The sequence below is a fragment of the Pleurodeles waltl genome, chromosome 10 (genome assembly GCF_031143425.1).
Source record: "Pleurodeles waltl isolate 20211129_DDA chromosome 10, aPleWal1.hap1.20221129, whole genome shotgun sequence".
Taxonomy (NCBI): Eukaryota; Metazoa; Chordata; class Amphibia; order Caudata; family Salamandridae; genus Pleurodeles; species Pleurodeles waltl.
The window spans coordinates 724,414,122-724,439,358 of NC_090449.1; the positions used below are offsets into that span (position 1 = coordinate 724,414,122).

Sequence of the window (25,237 nt, forward strand, 5' to 3'; positions counted from 1 at the left end):
GCCAATAAATGAGGTGCACCTTGCAATGGGCTTTCATTCTATACCGGGTATACAGCTATTCATTTGCTGAAATATAAAGAGTGAAAAATAGGTATCAAGAAAACCTTTGTATTTCCAAAATGGGCATAAGATGAGGTGTTGAGAAGCAGTGGTTATTTGTACATGTCTGAATTGTTGCAAACCTTCGCATTTTTGAAAACTAGACACCTAGGGTAATCCAAGATGGGGTGACTTGTGGGGCTCTGACCAGGTTCTGTTACCCAGAATCCTTTGCAAACCTCAAAATTTGGCTAAAAAACACATTTGCCTCACATTTCGGTGACAGAAAGTTCTGGAATCTGAGAAGAGCCACAAATTTCCTTCCACCCAGCGTTCCCCCAAGTCTCCCGATAAAATTGATACCTCACTTGTGTGGGTAGGCCTAGCGCCCGCAACAGGTTATGCCCCAAAACACAACGTGGACACATCCCATTTTTTGACAGAAAACAGAGGTGTTTTTTGCAAAGTGCCTACCTGTAGATTTTGGCCTCTAGCTCAGCCGGCACCTAGGGAAACCTACCAAACATGTGCATTTGTTAAAACTAGAGACCTAGGGGAATCCAAGATGGGGTGACTTGTGGGGCTCTGATCAGGTTCTGTTACACAGAATCCTTTGCAAACCTCAAAATTTGGCTAAAAAAAACCTTTTTCCTCACATTTTGGTGACAGAAAGTTCTGGAATCTGAGAGGAGCCACAAATTTCCTTCCACCCAGGGTTCCCCCAACTCTCCCGATAAAAATGGTACCTCACTTGTGTGGGTAGGCATGGTGCCCGCGACAGGAATAGATCACACAACTGTCAATGTTGGTCCTTACATGAGGCAGCTGTTGACCCTGGGGTGATGCATTCCTGACGCAGGCACTAGGTATAGGCACTCAAGTGGGGTAGTGTTTTTATCAGGACAGGTGAGGAATCACTGGGTGGTAGTAATTTTGTGGATCCCAGCATATTCCTGTAGTTTGTGTGACAGAAATGCAAGTTTTTATTCAACATTTCAGCTTTGCAGGGTATTCTGAGTAAGAAAACTTTGGGGAATCCACACAAGTCACACCTCTGTGGACTCCCCCGAATGTCTAGTTTCCAGAAATGTTTGGGTGTAGTATGTTTCTCTATATGGCCGCTGAACCCAGGACCAAAAACACAGGTGCCTGCCTTACAAAACCAGTTTGTTTTGTGATAGATAATTTTGATGTCTCCACAATACGATTTGGGCGGTGGAATTTGAGGCTGAACTAAATTGGTGAGCTCCCAAGAGAGCACTCTCTCTTTCTGCTTGCCGCCGCATTCACCTGCTCTCTGGGTTGGGCTAACCCACTATTACCCCGTTGCACAGACTGTGCTTGCGAAGGGACAGCAGGACTGTCCTCATCACCTCCCTCATAATTTACTGGAAGAGGAGTTATCGAATGGGACTCCTCCGACTGACAAATCACTCCCAGAGTCTGCCCCATTGTCCTATCCCTCAGATGCTGTCTCAGTATCTGATGTCTCAGTCTCTGATCCTATGTCAGAGCTTCTCAGTATCTGATGTTTCAGTCTCTGATCCTATGTCAGAGCTGTCCTCTATAACCCGAGTGACGGCAGCAGTCATCCATCAAGATGCCATCTCTGCTATTGGCTAAACTGTTGCTCTAAAACGCTAGCCTACGTAGACAGTCACAAAATCGATGGTATGTGTGAGATACGTGCAACAGTAGAGGCCACCTTACCTGCGCTTCTTCCCTCAACCAGCACGTTCTTTCAAGACTCTCAAAAAACACCTTGTCACATACCATTCGTCACAGTCTTTAGCGCCTCCTGCGCCCAGTCCAACAATCATTATTGGTGCTCCCACTCCCTCCTCCTCGGATTCCCTCATTACCACCCAGCAAAAGAGCCCTTTATCTCTCCATAGCCGCCCCCACCCGGCACATACATTTCATTTGTATTATAGCGCAGGTAATGGCTGACTTTACTAATGTACTCAGCTATTGACATAAAATACAGATTTGCTCATTGCAGTAGACATATAAACCTTCTGCGCTTCTTTATGGCACTAAAACTGCCACTAGACAAAAGTCTGATCCTTTTGTAGCAGAAACATAATCACAATACTTACTTGACTATTTTATTGCTGCCTAAAAGCTACAGTTGAAATGCGTCAGTTGAAGTATGTGCATTGCTTTGAAGACGCAAGCTGCAACTGCAAGACAACTGGTGGCAAATATATCTATCTCTATATATATATATATATATATATATATATATATATAGATCACTTTTATATGTGGGTCTGGTTTTCCTGGGGGCCGATCGCAGCCCTCAGGGAAACCACACATGTATTGACAAAAGTGATATATATATATATATATATATATATATATATATATATACATAGATCTATCTCTACATAGATATATCTATCTACATAGATCTATATATATATATATATATATATATATATATATATATATATATATATATATAGATAGATCTATCTATAGATATATCCATGTAGATAGATCTATATATATATATATAGATCTATATTTTTTTTAGTACTTGTATGGTTTCCTTGGGGGCCAAAATGGCCCCCAGGAAAACCCAACAACTACTAAAAAAAAATATTGCCCCCACAGGGGGTCGCCCTGCCCACGGGCGACCCCCTGTTCATTTCTTTTTTTATTTTTTCATAAAATTTAGCCCCTCTCTGAGGGGGCAACTACCTTTTTAAAAAGGGTGGCCCGTTTTCCGAGGGGGCCGACCCCCCCCAAGTGAAATCCCAGGTGTTAAGTGGTGTTTCCGGGCCCCCGATCACAGCTGTGCTGCGATCGTGGGCCAGGAAACACTTTCAGGAAGGCCTCGTAAGAAAGGGGAGAGTCTCCCCTTTCTTACAAGGCCTTCCCGAACGTGGGGAAGGCCGTTTGGGGCCGTTTTCCCCATCGGAGCAGGAAGCGGCTTTCAACATGGTGACGTCAGCGTCGGCCACTGGTCATGACCCGCACCAGGAAGGTAGTGCGGGCGTCGGCCAATGGGCGACGCCTGCACCCAAGGGGTTAAATGTGTTGATGCATGCTAATATTTAAAAACATATTCATAATGGAAAATCCATGTGACCTTTTTCTACAAGATTATGAGAAACATTAAAATAAACAAACACTGGCAACGCAAACCAATCCGGCATTGGTTGTCAGTCTTTTGGTTTTGTAAATGGATGTCTTGTTTTGACATGGCTTTTGTGGCACTTTATTGTTGTGGGAGCTGCCAGGCCCTCACCATTGTAACAAACACTGGCAAAAAGCAAAAAAAGTTTTTTTTGTTTTTAAAAAGCACTAATTTCCACAGTAGTTCCTGGAAGGGAACAAAACTACTTTGTGTGCCTATATGCTCCTTGCGGGAAGAGCAGAATGCTATCATTCAGAGCTAAGCCAGCCAATAGATGGATAGAGAGAAAGAAATTGAAATTAATAAAAACAAAGGGCCAGATGTATCAAGCATTTTTGCGGTCGGAAACGGCCCAATTGGGCCGTTTGCAACTGCAAAAATGCATTTTGGTATGTATCAATCCCAATTTGCAATTTGGTAACTTGTTACTGAATCACAATTTGATCAGGAAGGGACGTGTGAAGGGCATCCTTTCCTAATAGCGAATCACATCGGAATGTAGGAATATTTTGTGACCGAAATGCAGTTGCAAAACATTCACATTTTACCACCTACTTCAAGTAGGTGGTAACCAATTCGCAGGAAGGGGTCGCCAAGGGACCCCTTCTCCTTTGTGAATGCATGCAAAAACATTTTTGAAGAGCAGGTAGTGGTCGCACAGACCACTGCCTACTCTTAAAAAAATGAAAATAAAACATTTCATTTTTCTTTTAAAACCTGCTGCATTAAAAAAAAAAAAAAGATTTCTTTATTTAAAAGCAATCACAGACATGGTGGTATGAGCCCCGCTGGCCATTATCCAGGTGATTGTAGCCATTCACAATGGGTCGCAAATTGCGACCTACCTCATGAATATAAATGATGTAGGTCGATTTGCAAGCCATTGGGAAGCCCTAAATGAAACTCCTGGAGTTTCATACATTCAAATAACGATTACCTAATTGTGATTCACAGAAAATTCGCAATTAGGTATTCTCTATCCAGATAAATGATACATCTAGCCCAAAATGTCTTGGTAAACGCCAGAGCTAATTAGGTGCCCAGTTCTTTAAAAAAGTAACAGAAGTGCACCCATGATAAATGTCTTTCCATTAGTGGCTTTAATTAATTCACATGAATTTACAGAAGTAGACCAAGAAATCGTATTCCTAGAAAATATTTGTGAGCTGTATTTTAGCTTGAGCAAATATGCTTACGTAGATTTGCTCAAGCAAAAATCTACTCAGAGTTTACAAGTTCACTTTCTCTTCAACCACTTTTTTCCCAACCCTGGAAGAACTTCTACTTCTACCCTTGTCAGAAGTAAATTTCCAACCTTTCTCAGTATGGGAAAAGATTAGAGAAGAGCTGGTGAAAATCCTTAAAACATGCAGGTTAGTAGGTTTGCACAGACTCGTACGCATTCCAGCCCTGGAACTAATACTTACTGCTTCCTCCAGCCCCAGTATGTAGATCTGCAGACAGGTGGCAAAATAAGGAAATGACTGTAGTAGGGCTTGAAATTGCTAGTATTCAAGCCCTACTATAGTATTAGCCCTGGCATAATCAGAGAAGCATTTATCAGAGCTCTTAAATAATGAGATTGCTGCCATAATTTGTCGCCGCACCACATGGCACCAAAGGGACATGTAGATATTTGATTAAATTCCTCTCCCCTGATAAACACATAGGTTACATCACCGCAGGATACCCAAACAAATTATGTTCTCCCTAATCAGGGCTCTGGAGAAAAAGGTTTGAAGACCTGTGCGTTCCATTTGTGGGTGCTTTCATTGTACTAAATTCAGCTGTATATTTTACAGGGTACCCTGAAATACAAGTTTTATCATCACAATAACAGGCCCCCGGAATACTCAGCAGATCTTTACCATTGCTAGGGCTACTAGGATTGTGTAGCGAGGGATGCCAACATATGCAGCAGGGTTTTTTAAATTATGCAGCATTCAGAGGCAAGTTATGTCACATTCTCCAGCAATAATGTTTTGATCCAGTTGAGCTTGCAAATATTTTTAACTCCTGCATTTATGCAACGTAAGTGACAACTGTAGGTTATTTACAGTATGCAGTAAGTACAGCAGCTACAGTATCGCATAATTTCCCTTTCATTTAACACTATGCATTTGTTTCTCAACAATTTTTTTCATGAAAGGTAAACAAAACCTAAACGTTCTAATTTCAAGTCAGTGTCCTTTGTTAACTGTGCATTGAAGAAAACAGCTTCAACAGTTTTTAGGTCGAGCTCACAAGCGCTTTGACCTGCTATAAGTATTGTGGGATTTTAACCACGCCCACCTCAAGCCCATCACTTTCACTCACTCGTGGGCTTGCCTTTCAAAAATCCTTTGTTATTATTGGTAAATGCTTTACGTTTGTCTGTCCTTGGGGAGGTTTTGATACCGCCTTGCGGACAGACCCTGTTACATAGATAATTGAACGATTGCCGATGTGTTTGACTGTGAGCGAACTTCTTTTTCTTTTTGTGTCTCTCCTTCGTGCTCATGTTCATGGCGTCCATGGCGCTTTGATTTGGCTCGCCTATTTCAACTAATATTTTACTTTTCATTTTCAATTCATGTGGCAAGAAAAGTCCAGTTAGGAATTTACAACGCCAGTAGCTCTAACTGGAGCAATTGCAAGACTCATTGCATTGCAAATGCTTGTTTCGGTCTGTAGTTAAACGTTTTCCTTTTTCTATTTCAAGCTAACCCAAAATAAACTTGTAGTATAAATAAAATGCATGACTGGTAACCTGTGTAATATGGTCCTATATTTGGTTTTTAATTTTTAATGTCCTTTGCAAACCAATTGTCCTTGTAATTAATGATGTTATGAGAACCCCTTGATGACAGAAATTAACAATATTACACGCTTACTCGTTATGTATACTATATATCAATATGTATGTGTAAATTTATGTGTGTGTATATATTTGTATTTATATGTATATTTATATGAATGATATGCATGTACAACTAGTTGGTGAACAGTTATCCTGTTACAAATTATGTGGCATGGCTTCAATTAGTTACATATAGCATTTGAATTTTTTTAAGCAGAGTAGACAAGACTTGTTTTACATACTCGAGTTTTCTTGTGTTCCTCTGATTATGTAAATTTGTGTTGAAAAAGCTTTGTGTGTTTTCCCAAGCTGTGTCCTTATTGCAAACCTTTCCAAGGAATGACTATCTTGAATTAATATATGAAATAAAAGCAGTTTAGGCATTTGTAATGATCATTCTACTTACTAATATTTTCAGGACTTTTTACAAGGGAAACCAACTTCAGAAAGATGTGATGATATAGCAACGTTAAAGAATAAGGGATGTAAAGAATCAGAAATTGAAAATCCCAGAGGTAGCCAAAAAATGCATGACAATAAACCATTGACAAACCGCAGCCAAGACACTGCAGAAAAACTGAAGCCAGAGGACATCATTCAGATCCAGCCTCAGAAGATGGAATTAAAACTTCGATCAGGTACAAAGATCTTTTAGTATTTAAATGTATAAAACAGTGCAAAACAATTACAGTATCTTTCCAGAAATCCATCACTTCCAAACTCTCCTGGAAATATCCTGGTGCCCTACGTTCGTCATCAAAGATATTATGCTGCATCTTTAAATGATTCTGGATGTTCTCCAGGTGACGGAAGGTTGTCTGCTCTTTCATCTGATCGTATATTTTGGCATATCATGGCCCTACTCACTTAGAAATCATCTAGTGATGGAAACTTGGCAGCAGATACTCCATTCGGTCAAAATACCACAGCAAAATGCTTTCCATATGTAAGGTGGAGGTTGCATCCTACATGTACATAGGTAATGAGCTCTCATTTGTACTGTTCAGGTTGTATCTTTATTAGATGTGCAAAACAAGTACATAGTAAAAAATATTGAATTCTTCTTTTCTAACACAATCAGATAGGTTGATTGTGTAATGACCAGCCCTCTGGACCTACCATCCCCCAAATCTCTTCTGGGGAGGACGGTTAATTACTGTTTATGGTCAATCACATATGCCTGAGATTTACATCTTAGATGGGCAATGAAGTAGGCATCCTTGGAGAAACATTATCAAGGAAGCAACTGTATGCTTTATCGTGGACTTCTCACTGATTTGAAGAGTCTGTCAGAGACTCTGGCAGGTATTTAACTGCGTTGCCTATACTCCAATCCCTGATTGGGCCACTTGTGTCCCTTTCTCTTAATCTTGCCCAACTCCTGAATAATGTCGTGTTTGACTGGAGACCGCTTTTAAATTTATCTGCATCCGACCTCCTATCAACTGATGGACATGTATGGGGTAGGGTTTGGCTTCTTAATTTGAGCGTTTTGGGCCTGAGCTTTTTTCCCGGTACCTTCATAAAAACTGGTTACAGGTATGGTCTTTGTTAGTCCAAGGGAAACTACGATTGGACATTAGTCCGAAGTTAAATGGAGTTCTTTCAATCGCATTGGGCCATTAAAAATAAAGAAAGTTGAAAAGCTGTGCTATTTTCCAAATGTCTGTCTGATGTGCTCAGACTCTGACCTTGAAAACCACGGCAATTGCGATTTTGAGGAACTACTGTTGCCCATTTCCCCGTCCCAACACAGTCTCTGAACATTTCCTTCACTTGTCCTTGAAACTGAAGTCCTGATTGGATGGTGCTGCTTTTGGGTGTTGTTGAGTAGTGGGTCCACGCTGTAGACTTGTGGAGCACTAGTCTGTGTTAAGGGGTTCCCTTGGAAACTAGCATGGTCATAGCCAATAATGGAATGAGAATAACGAGTTTATATTTCCTGGCCACCGAATTGCAAAATATGCTCAGCATGTTCAAGTGGAAAACTGCTATAAGAGTTATGTAACTAGTTTATTTCTGCACACTAGCCATGGTTAATGCTTCTAACTCACCCTTACTGCTTATTAGTAAGGCCCCCATACCCCACTCCTTGTTTTCCAGGAGATCTGTGGTGCTCTGTTGGTTCTTCAACTTTGTACTCTTTGGTATCCTGTTTCTGTGATCTCTGCCCCAGTATTTGTAGGATGTCAGTTATATGTGATCCTCTCTATTTGGTTAAGGTCACAATCTTATTTAGCCATTTTGATTTAGAAATTATTTCTTTGATGAGTGCTATTTGTAGATGCACATTATTTTTGTTATTTTCCAAAATTACATAAGAAGCTGGCGACACCTACAGTTTATGTGCATCTTGACACCCCAAGACCCCGTTAGTGACATTCCTTTGCATGAGTAGTTCTTCAAATGCATCAATCTGTCCACGGCAACACATGCAGAAGGCCTGAAAGGGAGATGTGATTGTACCTATACATTGTGCTCTTCAACTTTGCTAAAAGGTAGTTCTCACCACCCGTCGATTTCATGTTCGGGCATTTCCAACAGTCTTTCGAGGGAACGAAACGAATTCGATAATATTGTAAGGATTGTCAATAGCAGTCATCGTTTCCTCATCTCACGGCGTTTATTTACAACCAGTTCTAGTTTAAGCAAGCATGTGAAACGTATAGTTGTGCCTGGTCCCATTATAAGAATGGGTCTGCATGTCCCACGGTGCAGTACTTGGATGACTCCCAGACAAGTGAGAAGTGGCCCACTTGACATGGACCCTCTTATCAACTCTCTGGATAGGTCTATTTTGAAAGACGTCTTTATGTTCCATCACAGACTTGATCTATCATTTAATCATAAAATGTGGCGCAGAACTCAATTGAGATCCTTCCTTTTCACATCATTATTTATCAGATCCATCTTCTTACTCGCGTGAATTTCTCCATGTACAGTGCTGTTGGGTAATTGTACATCCAGCTGCACAATAATCCGTCAAACCTGCTAATGTTATCTGCAGTCAATACCCTGTCATTAATTGATGAGCAAAGACCCCACAACAGTCCTAATCATCTTCCTCTATAGTCTGGGACCTATAACCTTCCACATTGCACGGTCCCAGCACAGACAGAATGGATTGTGTGTATATATAATGTTCCATGCAGATCTCACTTTTATCCCAAACATCAACTTGCAGCAATCAGATGGAACTGACAAAATGTCTGGTTGCAGTGGACTTTCACTATTGTATTGGGTTTTTTGGGAGCCTACTAATAAAGCTATCAAAAAATCTCACAATAAGGTTTCCAAATCGAAGATCATGCTGCCAATAAGTGCTTGAACTTGAATAAACATGACTATGTCAAACCAGCTCTTAAAATGCCAATTGGACTCTACCAGAGCCCCGATTCTCGTTTTTCACTGCTTTACACCTATGTGTATGGGAACATAAAGCATCCCCGTAAGTATCCTCCGATGCTCAACTCTTGTGTAGTCCGGAGCACATTGGTGGGTCCCTGGGAAACAGGTTCCCAAAGTCTGGAATGCTCTTGGTTTGGGTCTGAGGATAGAGGTTTTAGGAAATGTCAGAGACATAATAGTTTATATTGTCATTCAACTAAATGATTTAAGTTAGGATAGTGACAGAAGAATGCTGGGGTGGAGGGTGTGGTTTCCCTTTTATCTGTTTGGACTCCGAACTGTACCTGCTAAATTACTTTCTCTCTTCTGTGTATATGGAGTGTAGTGGCCATGAGACAGCACATAACAAAATAAATGGCTATCTTGCATTACAAGTGAGTGAATTATTTTTTATTTTGGTTAGTTATTTATCTATTTGCTTATGTATTTATTTAAAAAAACATTAGGCAGATGCACAATTTCAGCAGTTCTGTCCATTTTTGCTAGTTTTGCAAACAGCGTCCCTGGCTTGATTAAAAAAACACAAACAAGAAAAACAGTGGAGCGTTAAGCGCCAACAAAATGCCCTGCAGCACAAGAATTCCTCGCAATGTATTCTGGGCCATATATTTCCTCAATGTAAATACATTAAGGTAAATGCAAGGCACGGTCCCTCCAAGTGTGCCTAAATACAACCTTGATGGATTTTTTCCCTCCTCATGCAAAACAACTCTTAATCTGTTGCACATGTAAGAAAAAAGGAGAACTTTCTCCTGTGGTAAAGTTCACCCGAATATTTTGACTACCGCTACCGTGCACTTTTTAACTAATTTTTAGATTTGTATTGGTATGACTGTTAATGTTTAAAACCTTTGCACTTAACTTTTTTTTAAACATATATGTACATTTAAAGGTGCATTGGCTTGGCCTATCCTTGAAAGTAAAGGCATGTCAGTATTTTGTTTCCTCTATTTGATTATTTTTTTTCTTTTACTAGGAGAACCGCAAACGTTTACTTTAAAATTCAAGAGAGCTGAGACTACCCAATTGATCTGTATTATCTGATGGATGTGTCACTTTCAATGAAGGATGATTTAGAGAACGTGAAAAGTCTTGGAACTGCTCTCATGAGTGAAATGAAGAAAATTACCTCAGATTTTAGAATTGGTAGGTGTTGATGCAGACAATTTTGATTGGTAGAAAATTGTTGTCCGTGCTATACACAGTCTAGGATTTGTAATGTCATTCATTGTTAAATTATGCAGATGCTCTTTCTTGACCTTTCTCGATGTTTCATAATCTCACAGAGATATGAAATTTAGGGCAGACCCACTGGTCCCTAAAATTAGAAATGTGGCTAGCCTCTACTTAGTGAACACATTCAGCAACCAAGCCAAAAACCTAGGGGCTACCTTGCACTCTTTGAGGGAGTATGCATTGATAACACATCATTGTGTTCGATGAAATGTGTGGCTATAGATACATATGCTCTGAATACTCCTGCCGCCCAGTGTTGGGTCTGGATGTGTGCAAGTTGTTTTTCTGTGAAGAAATCTCTCGAGTTACAAGGAAAAGGGGCTCCTCCCCTCAGTGATAGTATGCATGGACATCAACTCCATTGTTAAGTTGTTTTCTTTCTGCCATGAGGTTCGGATGTGCTCTTTGGCCCTCTAGTTCAAGGCCTTTTTTGGGCTCCCTTTTGTTCGTTGTTGACCTCTATACCCGTCGGTATTGTTTTTGTTTGCATTCCACCGTCGTCCTTTGAAAACAGAAGAAAACCATCACCCGTCGATTCAGCTTTTTCCAGTCATGGGCTTTGGACCTTTTCTCATCTCATCGGCTTCGACCAATGATATGCTGCTAATGGAATGGATTCCATTCAATTGTGTCCCAGCTGCCATGCGAAAATACCTGTGCACCGACCTCTGTCAGGGCAAACTAATATCAAATAATTCAATCAGGTGTGCCCATGGCTCGGTGGACACAGCCGCCAGGGGCATCAATACCTACGTACTGCTGCGTACATACGCTCGGCTATGCATATCTGGCTTTAAGCCACAGGTGCAGCAGACTCTCCTAAATGTCCCTTGAGACAAGCAACACCTGTTTGGTCCCCAGGTGGAACAAACATTAGAAGGATGAGAAAGGACACAGAGGTTGCTAAATCAATAGGGGTGCTCCAAATCCCCATTCCTTGTGGTTCTTTTCTGTGTCCCACATACAAACAGGGCACCAAAACTACACCATCAGATGTCTCTACCTCCTCCTCCTACAGGCAACAGCATCAGACCTCCCCTTCAAGAAGACATTACAGAAACACATATACAGGAAAACATTACAAAGGTCCTGTAGAGGGTGCCTCCCCTCGCTCCACACCCTCCACCTCCAAACAGAGACTCTTTCCTCATTCCCCCCTGAACTTTTAAACCTTTCTGGATGACTACAACATTTCTTCCCCACCTGGAGAACCATAACAGCAGACCAGTGGGTTTTGGATATTATCCATCATGGTTATTGCCTGAGCTCATCAAAGCACCTCCAGACATTCCACCTCACAGACACAAACTCTCCATATAACATCAAACCTTGCTCAAACAGGAAGAACAGGCTCTTTTGCACAAAGGAGCCATAGAGCCTGTCCCTCTTCAACAGCAAGTCTCAGAAATATGCACCCAAAAAAAGATGGATCACTTTGGTCTCTATTAAACCAGGCCGTTAAATCATTACATCCTATCAGAGCACTTGCGTATTGTAACCCTTCAGGACGTGATCCCTCTGCTACAACAGGGTGACTATATGTCTGCACAAGACTTAAAGGACGCTTAATTTCACATCCCAATCCATCCAGCTCACTGCAAATACCTTAGATACGTTATAGCGGGAAGACATTACCAGTTCTAAGTTCTCTTGTTTTATGTCACTGCCATGCCCCGTGTGTTCACCAAATGCCTAGCAGTAGTCGCAGCATATCTGTGCAGACAGGACATCCAGTCTTCCCATATCTGGACTACTGGCTCATCAAAGCCAGCACACTTTTGTTGGGTCTACACCCTCAGACCACTCTACACCTTCTCCATCAAATGGGGTTTACCCTCAACATACAAAAGTCACACCTTCATCCTTCACAGATTCAGCCGTATCAGGGGCTATTCTCAACACACAACTGGGATTAGCCTACCCAAATGCAGCCAGGATCCAGAACATCACAGTGCTGCTACAACATGCTGCTACAACAGTTTCACCCCAATCAACACATAACATTCAAAACAGTTCAGCGACTCTTAGGCATGATGGCATTTTGCAGTGCAGTAGTACCATATGTAAGACTACGTATGCGCCTGCTGCATAAATGTTGATGAGCCAATGGTCTAAGTCACAGGGTCAGCTACAAGATTTAGTGATGTTAGACAGCTGCACTAATCACTCTTTACAGTGTTGAAACACACAAAACTTATCAAAGGGGCAGCTATTCTTCAACCCTGTTCCCCAGATCATTCTCACAGCAGACCAGGCGCACTAATCTATGGATGAACTGGTCAGAGATATTTGCCTCCACTGTTCCACCTCTTCTTCCATTTGTGGTTCAGAAGCTCAGGCAGACATCTCTCACACCCATTCTGATAGCTCCCACTTGGACTTGACAACCATGGTACTCCACACTACTCAAGCTTTCTGTAGTGACTCACAAGAATCTTCCCCTCAACCTGGATCTTCTGACTCAAAATCATGGAGAAATCAGGCATCCAAATCCAAAGGAACTCAACCTTGCAATTTGGCTCCTGAGGTTATCTTAATCCCCCACCTGAGTGTATGACCATTCTCAAAGAAGTTTGTAGACCCACAGCTACCGCGTTTTATGCTGATAAGTGGAAAAGATTTGTTTTCTACTGCCGCAATAAGCACATTGACCCATTTGATGCAGCTGTTCAAAACATTGTCTACTATTGTCTCCATTTGCAGACCTCTGGTCTAGCTTACACTTTTATCTGCAGTGACTACCTACCAACAGAACAGACAACATTTATCCTTGTTCAATGTACCAGTTATTACCGCATTCATGGAAGACCTGTAAATAGTAATTCCACCTAGAGTTTCCACCAGCATGGAATCTCAACATTGTACTCACCAGATCTATGGGTCCACCATTCGCACCATTGCATAACTTCCCCCTCCAGTTTCTATCTTGGAAGGTCACTTTTTTGGTGGCCATCACTTCACTAATATGTGCCAGTGAGGTCCAGGCATTAACCTTGGAAGAACCTTTCTTCCAGCTACACAGAGACAGGTTAGTCCTTTCGAACTAACCCAAAATTCCTTCCAAAGGTGATTTCCACTTTCCACCTCAATCAGTCAGTTGAATTACCTGTATTCGTTCCACAACCTGATTCAGTTGCAGAACGGGACCTTCATATACTAGATGTAAAAAGAGCTTTAATGTACTGTATTGACAGAACTAAAGAGTTTCGTAAAACCAACCAACTCTTTGTTGCCTTTTCACCCCCTCACAAAGGAAAGCCTGTATCTAAATCAGGCATTTCTAGATGGCTAATTAAATGTATTCAGACATGTTACGACATAGCTAAACAAACTTTACCCACTCCTCCTTGAGCACACTCTACCGTAACATGGGAGCTTCTATGGCTTCCCTGGGCAGTATACCAATAGCTGAAATCTGCAAAGCAGCTACATGATCTCCTCCACACACTTGCACTATTATTTTTGTGTTGATGTGTTAGCAGTCCAAAAAGCAAATGTAGGACAGGCAGTGCTACATACCCCTTTTCAAACAACTACAGAACCCACAGGTTATCACCTCTTTGTGGAGGGCGCTGCTTTATAGTCTGTGCAGAGCATGTATATTTACAGCACACATGTTGTCAAACATATGCTTACCCTGTAAGCATATGTTTGTGGCATGCAGTGCTGTAGATTCAAATGCGCCCTCCTCCTCCCGGACACCTGTGGCCTTTGCAATACCTTTTTATAATTTCATATGCATGGACATCTCTTTACTTATACTTACTCACATTACATTCTCACCCAACTGCTGGAAAACAATCTTAACAATGAAGTTGATGCCCATGTGCATTATCACAGAGAGGAGGAGTAACATTGCCTTGTGACTCAAGAGGATTTGTCAAAGAAAAATAACTTGTACGCACCTGGATGTGCAGGAATATGCAGAGCATATGAATCTACAGCACTAGATGCCACGAACAGATGCTTACAGGGTAACATATTCCTTCCTCTGTATTGCTTTACTGAATGCACAGTTATCAATTAATTCAGAAAATATAAAACCTAGGTATTTGATGGTATGTATGGCTGTAGATACAAATGCTTAGCAAAAGTCAGCAATCTAGTGTTGGGCTCGGAAGTTTGCGAGTTGTTTTTCTTCAAATAAGTCTTTCGAGTCACAAGGTATAGTGACTGCTCCTCAAAGTGCATGGTCCTCGACTCCATAGTTACATAGTTTTTTTCCGCCATCTGGTTTGGAAGTGCAATCCTCTGCTCCATCTCAATATCGTCGGTTCCTACTTGTTAGGTCTTGAACGTCAGCATTGTCACTGATCGCGGTTACTTAGATATCTACATTGGTCACTCGTTGATGCGTTCCCAGTCGACTGAGGCCCTGAGGGCCTTCGCCCATTGGGACGACCTTTCTCATTTTGACGTTTTGTCCATGCCATGTCCATCTGGTGATGAAACAAATGACCTCTATGTTTTGCCCACGTTGCTAAGCTAAGTTCCCACACAGCACCAGCATCTGGTGTGTAACATCTGCCTTTCTCCGGATTACTAAGAATTCACTTGCGTGGTTTGCCAGTCATTCCGATCAAAAAAGACGCTGCACGATCAGTGTACAAAAAAGCTCAAGATGTCCCGGCGCACAATTGAAGACACTCCAAATATCTTTGAGCCCAAAGCCTACTACCACAAGGCACAGGCTTGTTTGGGATCCAAGGTCGAGATCCAGGACCTTTCACCAGGATAGACTGTGAATATTGTGCCCCCTCAATCCCGTCCACAACCTCAACAAACTATTCCAAAGGGTTGACCATCCTCTTCGGATTGACTGAAATATATGCTTGTCCACCACCGCCCTCGGGCCATGGTCAGCACCAAACAGCCATATCTGAAATTCCCAGCTCTTGCTTGGCGCTGAAAGTGCAGCTCAAAGGACACAATCATCAGTGGTGGGCCTCGACCCGAGACTCTGAGTCGACAGCCCCGGGACTGAAACCTTGACCATCTTCAGTGTCAAACACCTGCCTCGGCATTGAAGCCTTCGGACCTGAATTTTCAACCCAGCTCCTAACAAACAGACAGTTCTAAAACGGTAGAACATGTGCTTCAATGGCCACAGGAACGCATTGATTTCAGGCAAAAACAGATACATATTCAATCAGACACTATTGAATACTGGCAACACCTCCTCGGGCAAAGAAAAAGCCAGTTAAGATACAGTTAAGCTTCGAAGAAGATTTGGAGATTTAGCCACAGCCAAAGCAAAGGAAAAGAGCAGACAAGACCACCAGTCCACCGCCCATCAGTCCATCACCACCTGTGGCACATGGGCACACTCTCCAGTACTTTAATCTCCTGCTGACACGCACTATGTGCCACAATAATCTATACATCTTGACTCTTAAGTAGTAGCAACAGCAAGAAAGAGGGCAAACTCGCAAACATCTGGTGAGGCGCCCCCACTAGACAAGGAAGCTAAAAAATATAGATGCTGCAGGGAAGAGAGTAGCAGCCTAGTCAGTTAATCAATGGAGAAACTCGCCTCCATATCAATCACCTAGAGCTGGTAGCTGTTCATCTAGCACTGAAAGCATTCCCTCCTCATCTCAAGGGCAAAGTGGTTCTCATCAAAACAGACAACATGACTACTGTGGACTAGCTACAAAAACAGGGGGGGCACTAGGTCACCTCAGCTAGCCTAGACTATCTGCATGTACACTCTCAAACACAACATTCACCTTTTAGCAGAATACATACCACAGGTGGAAAACAACTTTGTGGTTCACCTCAGAAAGATACAACAACAAGTCCATGAGTGGGAGCTCAATTCACAAGTTCTCAACCCATTTTTCCAACAGTGGGATCACCCAGACATAGACCTATTCGTAGCAGCAGAAAATGCCAAATGCCCAAACTTTGCCTCCAGGTTCCCACACCCACCGTCCCGGGGCAACACACTATGGATGAGCTTGTTGGGGATATTTGCTTACCCTTTTCCACCTTTTCCAGTGCATCCGTTTGTGATTCGCAAACTTCGGCAGACTTCCTTAAACTTCATCTTGGTGGCCTTCACATGGGCCAGACAACCATGGTTCACCACTCTCCTGGAACTCTCAGTAGTCCTACACCAGGTACTTCCCAATTGGCAGGACCTTCTAACCCAAAATCAGGGAACATTAAAGTATCCAAACCCCAGATCTCTCAATATTGCAATCTGCCTCCTGAGATCTTAGCATTTGGATATTTAAATCTACCTCAGCAGTGTATGGATATTCTTAAGGAAGCAAGAAGACCCACTACTAGAACTTGTTATGCAGCAAAGCAGAAACGTTTTGCTCACTATTGCCATTGAAAGCAGTGATCCCTTAACAGCAAATGCTAAAAATCTAGTCTGCTACATATGTCATTTACATACCTCTGGGTTAGCTTTCACTTCTTTAAGGCTACTAAATATTGGAGACCTAGGCACTCATGTTATATATCAATTTAGTATTAAATAAAGCTCTAACAAACAATGTAAATTAATTAAATGATTAATAGAACATTCACTGGAAAAATGTAAATTGACACAGTCCAATAAACATCAGGTTGATTGACGAATCCATCCTTTATTGTGATAATGAACCAGCCAACACGTGTTTCGTCATGGGAGTAGGTACTCCCCGTGACTTTATCAAGGCTGTAAAGAACCCAAAATACAATATATGTGTAAATTAAAATTAAGGATAACAATGCATATTTAAACGTATTCTATTACTGAAATTAGTTATCATAGCAAGAAATAAGGCATGCCACCGAACAGAAATCCAACTCTACATTATTATACAATTAGAATCAAATTCAGAAACTAATCATGTAATAAATGCTATAACATATAAATATATATTAGAGATCACAACCATCTCAGCCCAGTGTGACAAGCGAGAAAGGAAAACCAAGGCAACACCCACAGTTGACCAACTATCAATGATAAAAATGTGAACTAAATTCAAAATATAGTAAGTGTGAACAATATCTACACGTGACCCATCGAAATGCCCCCCCAAAAAATCCCAATAACCAGTGTGCAATGTCTCGAGAGAGTATAAAACCCCCGTGAAATTGTTATACCTCGATCGAAAATAATACGAGAAAACTCTGTGCTGCTAACTTGTAGTAACCATGTATCACATCAACTTCTGAAAATAAAATAAAATGCGAGGTATAACAAGTAGCTAACAAGTTATAATAGTCAAGTGCTTCCCCTGATGTCAATATCGAGCACCTACCCGCTTATGGCCATCTAGCCATATCAGCGCTGAAATGTAATAGAGTGTCCACGACGTCTCTACTGTCGAAAATATTGCCAAAAAGCTGATTAGCACAATATCGTATTTGAACTAAATCTCAATATTGAAAGCGCTCCCAGTATAACTACAAACAATAATAATCTCTTACCTAATCTTTATGTGAAACACATAGGATGGACCGGAGCCCAGATTTGCAGTTCCGATCACACCGGCCTTCAAAGAAAACTGACTACATTGAGATACCTCCTTATATAACCGCCCATTGGCCGGCGCGCGTACTACTAGAAAAAGAGCACGACTTGTTAAAGTGTCAGTTCCAATTTACCGGCAACTCGCGGGCGCCATCTTGAAAAGAAGAAAAACCATCAATCATTACTGCCCCAAACATCCTGGAACTAATGGAGTTACTATCATTAATTTCAAACCTAAAATGATATCCAAAGAAGACAGATTCCAATCGGAATCAATATAAGAAATGTAAAAATAAACCGATTAAACTCACAATACGAAAAATAGTCACATACGTAATTACATCCACCGAAGTATACCATTATACAGTTATCTCCTCATATAATCTCAATGATAATATGTCTATATCTGAGCAACAATTCAAGGAATCCCAAAATTAAACGAACACTAGTGCCTTGGCCCCTGTCTCTCAAGTCAAACCAGGCAGCGATAGGTCAGTTAGAAATACAGAAGTCAATACCAGCTATATAAGTATCATAGCGACTATATAATGATCCAGCACCAGCAAATGGAGAAGGCTATATAATAAAGAGAATTTTTTTTTATATACGCTTAAAATAAATGTACCATAATATGAATGCAGTGCATAGTAATCATCTAATACAACGGTTACCCTCCACAAAACTTTAATGGGCAATGTTATTTATTGAAATGGAGAAGACCCATATACTAATGTGAAAACAGCAATATAATAAACATAATTCCTTCAGTTATATTCCATCAGTCTAAAAAATATTCCACTTCGTAATTCGAATTAAGCCCCATTTCTACCGCTCTAAGCTTGAGAATCCATTGGCATTCCCTCTTCCTTAGTTGTAATTACCTGTTTCCGCCACGTGGATTGGCACCAACTGTCTCAAAGCCAAAAAATTCAAAGGTCCATCTGTCCGTCTGATTCGGACATTGACTCATATGTGTAACAATGGGATAACGCTCATCTCGATATGTAAGAGCTCTGTAGTGCTCACTAATTCTAACTTTCAGGGGCCTAATAGTACTGCCAATGTAGTATAAACCACATTTACAAATTATCATATATATGGTGAAACAACTATCACAAGTGATGTGGGTGGTGATAGAAAATGTATCTCCCATCAGACTGACAAAATTAGAAATACCGGATCTGCTAAGCTTGCACATCCCACATCGGCCACATTTGAAAAACCCCTTGTTATGGGTAGTAAGCCAATTATCATGTGGAGAAAACTTGGGGTAACTTGGACATAAAATGTTCTTAAGAGTTCTACCCCTACGAAAAGTAAATAGCGGTGAATTGGATAAAAGATCCTTAAGAGTTGTGTCTGCTTGAAGTATATACCAAAACTTCCTCATACATCTCCGTAGAGCCATTGAAGCAGGGGTATAATCAACTACACACCTAATGTGTTTATCTGAGACTACGTTTTTATGCTTTAAGGTTTCCACCCTGGGAACACACATCATTTTATCACATGCTTTCTCCAAAACCCCAGTAGGGTACCCCCGTGATCTAAATCTAGCTGTGATATCACGAACATTTTCAAAGAAATCTGACTCAACACTACAGTTTCTTCTGGCACGTATCATTTCCCCATAGGGAATAGAAAAAATCTGATGTCGCGGATGTGCGCTGTTTGCATGAAGAATTGAATTACAAGCTGTACTTTTTCTATGTAATCGACTTTCAATTTTGTCTTGAAGAATAAAGAGTTCCACATCAAGAAATGGAATATTAGTGTTGCTATATTCCCAGGTAAACCTAATGTTGAATTGATTGGAGTTTAAAAATTCAACAAACTCCTTCAGTTGGGTGATATCTCCAGTCCAAATCATGATAACGTCATCGATATATCGACCCCAGAAGAGTATATATGAATTCCATGTTTACTTCCATGTTCACTTCTTTAAGGCTACACCTAGTGGCAGTCGCTGCATATGTGCAAAATAGAGAATACACCTCTATATTCTGAATTCTTGTAATCAATTTTTTTCTAGATGGTCTCAAAAGAGTTATCCTGCTTAGAGTCCCTCTGACCCCTGCTTGGAATCTTAACATTGTGTTAACAAGGTTAATGAGCCTTACATTTTAACCTCTCCACATGTCCTCTTCAGTTCCTATCCTGGAACATCACATTTCTCATTGCTGTCACTTAACTCAGACGTGTCAGTGAACTTCCTGTATTACCTATAGAAGAACCATTCTTTCAAATAATTAAAGACAAGGTGGTAATATGTACCAACCCTCAATCCCTACCAAAAGTGTTTTCTGAATTTCACTTAAATCAATCTGTTGAGTTACCATTATTCTTTCCCCAACCTGACTCAGTTGTGGAACTGGATGCAAAAAGAGCTCTTATGTATTATAATGAGACAACTCACAGCAAAATACAACTTTTCTGCTGCATTCTCTAACCCACACAAAGAAAGAGCCATTTCTAAATCAAGTATTTCACTTTGGATTATAAAACATATCCAGATTTATTATGGTAAAGCCAGACTGCAGGAATGTGCCCCTTTTTGTCATGGTCATCCCCATTTTTTGTCAATGGTATTGATGTTTTTTGACTAATGTATACTGGGTTCCTGCTAACCAGGCCCGATTGCCAGTGCTGCTTCCCTAAAAACAAGGTAAAATGGTCTAATTGTCACACAATTGGTATACACTTGGGCACCCCTGTAAGTCCCTAGTAGTTGGCACCCCTGGTACCTGGTGCATGGGTACCAAAGAGGCTCCCTAAGGGCTGCAGCATGTAGTATGCCACTCTAAGGGGCCACCTACCAATTGCATGCAGCCTGCCATTGCAAACTGCATTTCATGGTGCAAACCATGAAAGAAAACATGACATGGCATGCTCACTTTGTGCCATGCCAAAGTCACTGCATATAATATGTCAGATGTGCAGCAGGTCTTAGAGCCCTAAGACAGGGTGTGATATATTTTATGTGAGGACATATCTACATTAGCAGATATGCCCCTGTGATGTCCAGTTCCATTATTAGATATTGCAAGTGACCAGGCAGCCATCCTAAGGACATGCACTGGGCACTGGTCATCACTGGTTACCCAGCTGCAGGATGGCTGCATGGGAAATAATGGTGTTTGGTATCAAACACATCTTCTCAATAAACCCATACTGATTCCAGTATGAGATTTATTGTGACATGCACCCAGAGGGCACCTTAGAGGTGCCTTTAAAAACCTACTAGTCCTCTAGTGTGCTGCTCACTGATATCGACCAGCCTGCCACCACAGACTAGTTTTTTACCCCCTCAAGGTGAAAACCCATGCGATCTGAGGCCAGAAATAATGCCTGCACCAGGGGAAGGTGTCCACACCTTCTCCAATAGGATGGATAGTGAATCTGCATACTAAGGCCAGGGCTTTCAAAGCACCTGCTGCCTTTTGATGTGCGACCACAGCTTTCCCCAAGCCTGGGAGTTGCCACCCCTGCCCTGAGGCTCATTTAGCATCAGAACAGGCAAGATATTACCTATGCAATTAGGTATGTGGCACCACCAGGCTGGTCATACCCCTAAGGTGGGCTGCCTGATGTGCTCCACGAAGGAATGGTTCCACCATTTTGTTTTTGCTAGAATTAGGAAGTCTGGAACAGGGTTATGCCCACTCCCCACAGGAAGTGGTCATACAGAGGGTATAATGACACCTAGAGTAAGCTGCCCATTAACTATGATCCTTCACACCCCTTAATGCCCCTAAATTCAGTAATTAGGTGGACCCTGACACCAGGAGCTCAGATTCGACTGACTTAAAATGAAGAAGGACAAAGAAGAGCTGACCAGTGCAAGAACCATAAACTAGCTGTGGACTTTGGCGCTAAACGCTGCCTACCTGCACCTGTCTCGACAGTCGCAAAGACCCGACTTGTCCTGCAGATGTGCTTCCTTCAAAAGCCTCAGAGGACCTGTAGGACTTCACCAATTGGCTAGCATCTCACTTGGAGTGGAGGAACCACTTCCCTGCACCAGCAGACACCAACCATTTTCCTGTTTTACGGACCATCAGGTCCACCGGGCCCGGAGCCTCTCTGCACCAATACCTGAGGCACCACCACCAGTTGCCAGCACCAAGGCTTGTTTGTGTTCAGCCCGAACACCACCACCAATGCCAAAGCTTACCTTTACATCGAGGGCCTCCCCTCCAGAAGTCATCTTGCTGTATTTCTTTCTCTTCTTCTGCAGGTACTGCCGAAAACTGTGAGAATATCTATCTCCAAGTGGCCCACCAGCCGGCACTTCTGCACCCGATCCAGACAGCCCAATAACGTGTCTCCTGCTGGTGTCCCCTTGGCTTAGGGGTCCCCACAAATCGAGCCCTCTATTAAGTTTCACTGGAGTTGTCCTTAAGTAACTCCTTGCAGAACCTGTCGTTTGACAGGTCCTTTTAAACTTTGACAGCTCAACCGCATAGCGCTTGAGGCTACCAACGTGACCACCACCTGTGCACCCGTAATGCCCAGGACAGTGCAAACCAAACTGCTGGTGATTTCTTGGACCTTGATGGTTACTTTAACCCCTAAAGGAGATATTCTACAACCGTTTGCAAGTATACGTATGCAATGTATGTTTCTCCCATAGGATAACATTACCACGTTCGAGGGTCATGCTTGAAATCTGTCAACTGTGATTATCCAATGCTTACCTGTAAAAATCTAAAAACGCCTAAAGTACTTACCTGATCCCGAAGATCTGGTATCTAAAAAATAAATATATAATACTGTGTCAGGCCCAGAAAAATCATAAAAATGTTACTAGACCTGCAGGTTGAGTAACTTGAATAATCTACTCAGCCAAACTGTAATGTTGACATTTTTGCAGATAAGTTTTCAAAAGTGTAAGTGGCGCAGAATTATATCAAAGGGTGCAAAAAATATGTGTGTGTTGCTACAGTCAAAAACTGAATGTAGTATTTGAATATAATAGAAGTTGCGTCTACCGATCTATTGCCAGAATTTGCCAATGTTTTTATCATCTCTGCTTGATTAGAGTCTAATAATAGAAGTTTTAGCACATTCTGTAGTTCGAAAATGTGATGGATCCAGATATCCTTCAGCAGCAAAAATGGAAGTGGCATAGCAACCAGTAGAGAGTTAACAAATGCTTAAATGATCAAATCAAAGCACTGTTCTACTAGATCCCTAGTAACGGATTTTGAGTATTCAAGAGCAGTGTAGAATGCAGAACAGAAAGCTTTTGTTGTCGCTATGCATATTGTCTTGTATAGCGTGTCTTACTTCAGCCTGCAGTGTAAGCACACCATTCTGTTTCCAAGTAGGAAGATACCAGAGTGGCACCAACAGGATGCTTTTCTACCCCTGTAGTGTTCTTGATTTCTTGTACCAACTTGTTTGCATGCCATTTTGCAATGCATACTTACATGCATACTTCTGTGCATTGGCATCAGGGGCAGGTTTAGGGGTGTGACTGAGTGTAGTATTCTGAACTTCGGTCAATTGTCATCAGTGTGCCAATTGCCCATCCATCACAGATTATTTTTAACATTATGGGCCTGAATACTGCATTTGATGCTTGCTAAGATAGATTTCTTTTATTGCTAAATACTTCTGGTAATATGTAAATGAGGAAGAAAATATGTAAAATAATAATTTATCTTGTTCACAAAATCTTTTATGGATCTCAGATATGGAATGATTGAGCGACAAGCAGGGGGACTCAAAATGTTTGTAGCTTTCCATCTTTATTAGGGCAGCCACTTATGATTTGGGTTTAATAAGGTGAAAAATTCTTATAGTTCCTGGACCCTTTTCTCTTCCCACTGCCACTTTAGTTTCCATTTTTCTGTAGCTCAGGGATCCTGTTGATTATCATAAGCCTTTTTCGGAAGGTTGTTTGATTGGATTTCACTCATTGTTTTGTTGCCTTTGAACAGGTCTGCTTTGTGCACACCAGTTTGTTTTAATTTATTAGCTTTCTCTTTTTTAAATAATTTGCTCCATATTATACATACTACTGATACCTTCTTTACACACAGTACTCAAAACCCTAAGGAAAATGCTGAATCCATTCTAAATATATGAAATGTTGGCTTGTGTCAAATGATTTTTATTCTTTCATTCTGAAATTCTACCAGCAGTATGTTTGGAGCTTTGTAAATTACAGATTTCCGTCTCTATTCCCTTTCCCCACACATACTTTAGTGTGGTTAATCTGCTGAAGTGTAAAAGGCAGTAAGGTGCTGAACCCCTGTTGTTTGATATACTCATTATTGAAATATCTGGAAAAGGAGCTGTAGAAGTTACTTGCATGTTTATATAATCAAATGTAGGGTTTTGAGTAAAAGTTTACCCGTTCAGACATAAGGCTTGTAAAAATGATTTGAGAGCTGGAGAGCAGCCAATTTGCAACCTTAGTACATAGATGATATAATATCTGATCATGTTCCCAATATAGTAAACTCTCCTCTTTCATCTTTTTAAATTTTTTAGGTTTTGGTTCTTTTGTGGGGAAAACTGTGAGGCCTCACATCAGTACGACCACCGCTATGATCCCGAACCCTTGCAGTGGTGACCAAAACTGCACTAGCCCCTTTAGCTACCAAAATGTGCTTAATCTTACGAGCGATGGCAGTCTTTTCAGTGAGCTTGTTGAAAAACAGCACATTTCTGGCAATCTGGATTCTCCTGAAGGTGGACTTGATGCCATAATGCAGGTTGCAGTTTGTGGTGTAAGTAACACTTGCTTTGAATATTTTATGGTGAATTGTTACAGAATGACAACTTAAATACATTAGTTGGTTTCTTTGAGTATATTAAGATGGTTCCTTCGACTAATAGAAACAATTCTAATAATCTCTTTAGATAGCAGTTCACAAGAGATGTTTTATTAGTCTTGCACATTTGCTATACTGTTTCCTTCCCTCAAACTAGATATTGATTGCACTGCGTAGCAGTAGCATACTTTGGCTCAGGAATCCTGGAATTGTTTTCTCAAAGGTACATCTTTAAAAGTGGTCAGACCAACTTGGGCTCTCCTTAAACCATGCAAAGTGATTAATGTTTTAGAAATGGAATGATGCTTCTGGTT

General features: G+C 41.3%; 1 pseudogene; it reads left to right on the forward strand.

Moving 5' to 3' along the window:
* The window catches only part of LOC138261821 (integrin beta-1-like), a 319,596-nt pseudogene that overhangs the window by 155,183 nt on the left and 139,176 nt on the right, over positions 1-25,237 (forward strand).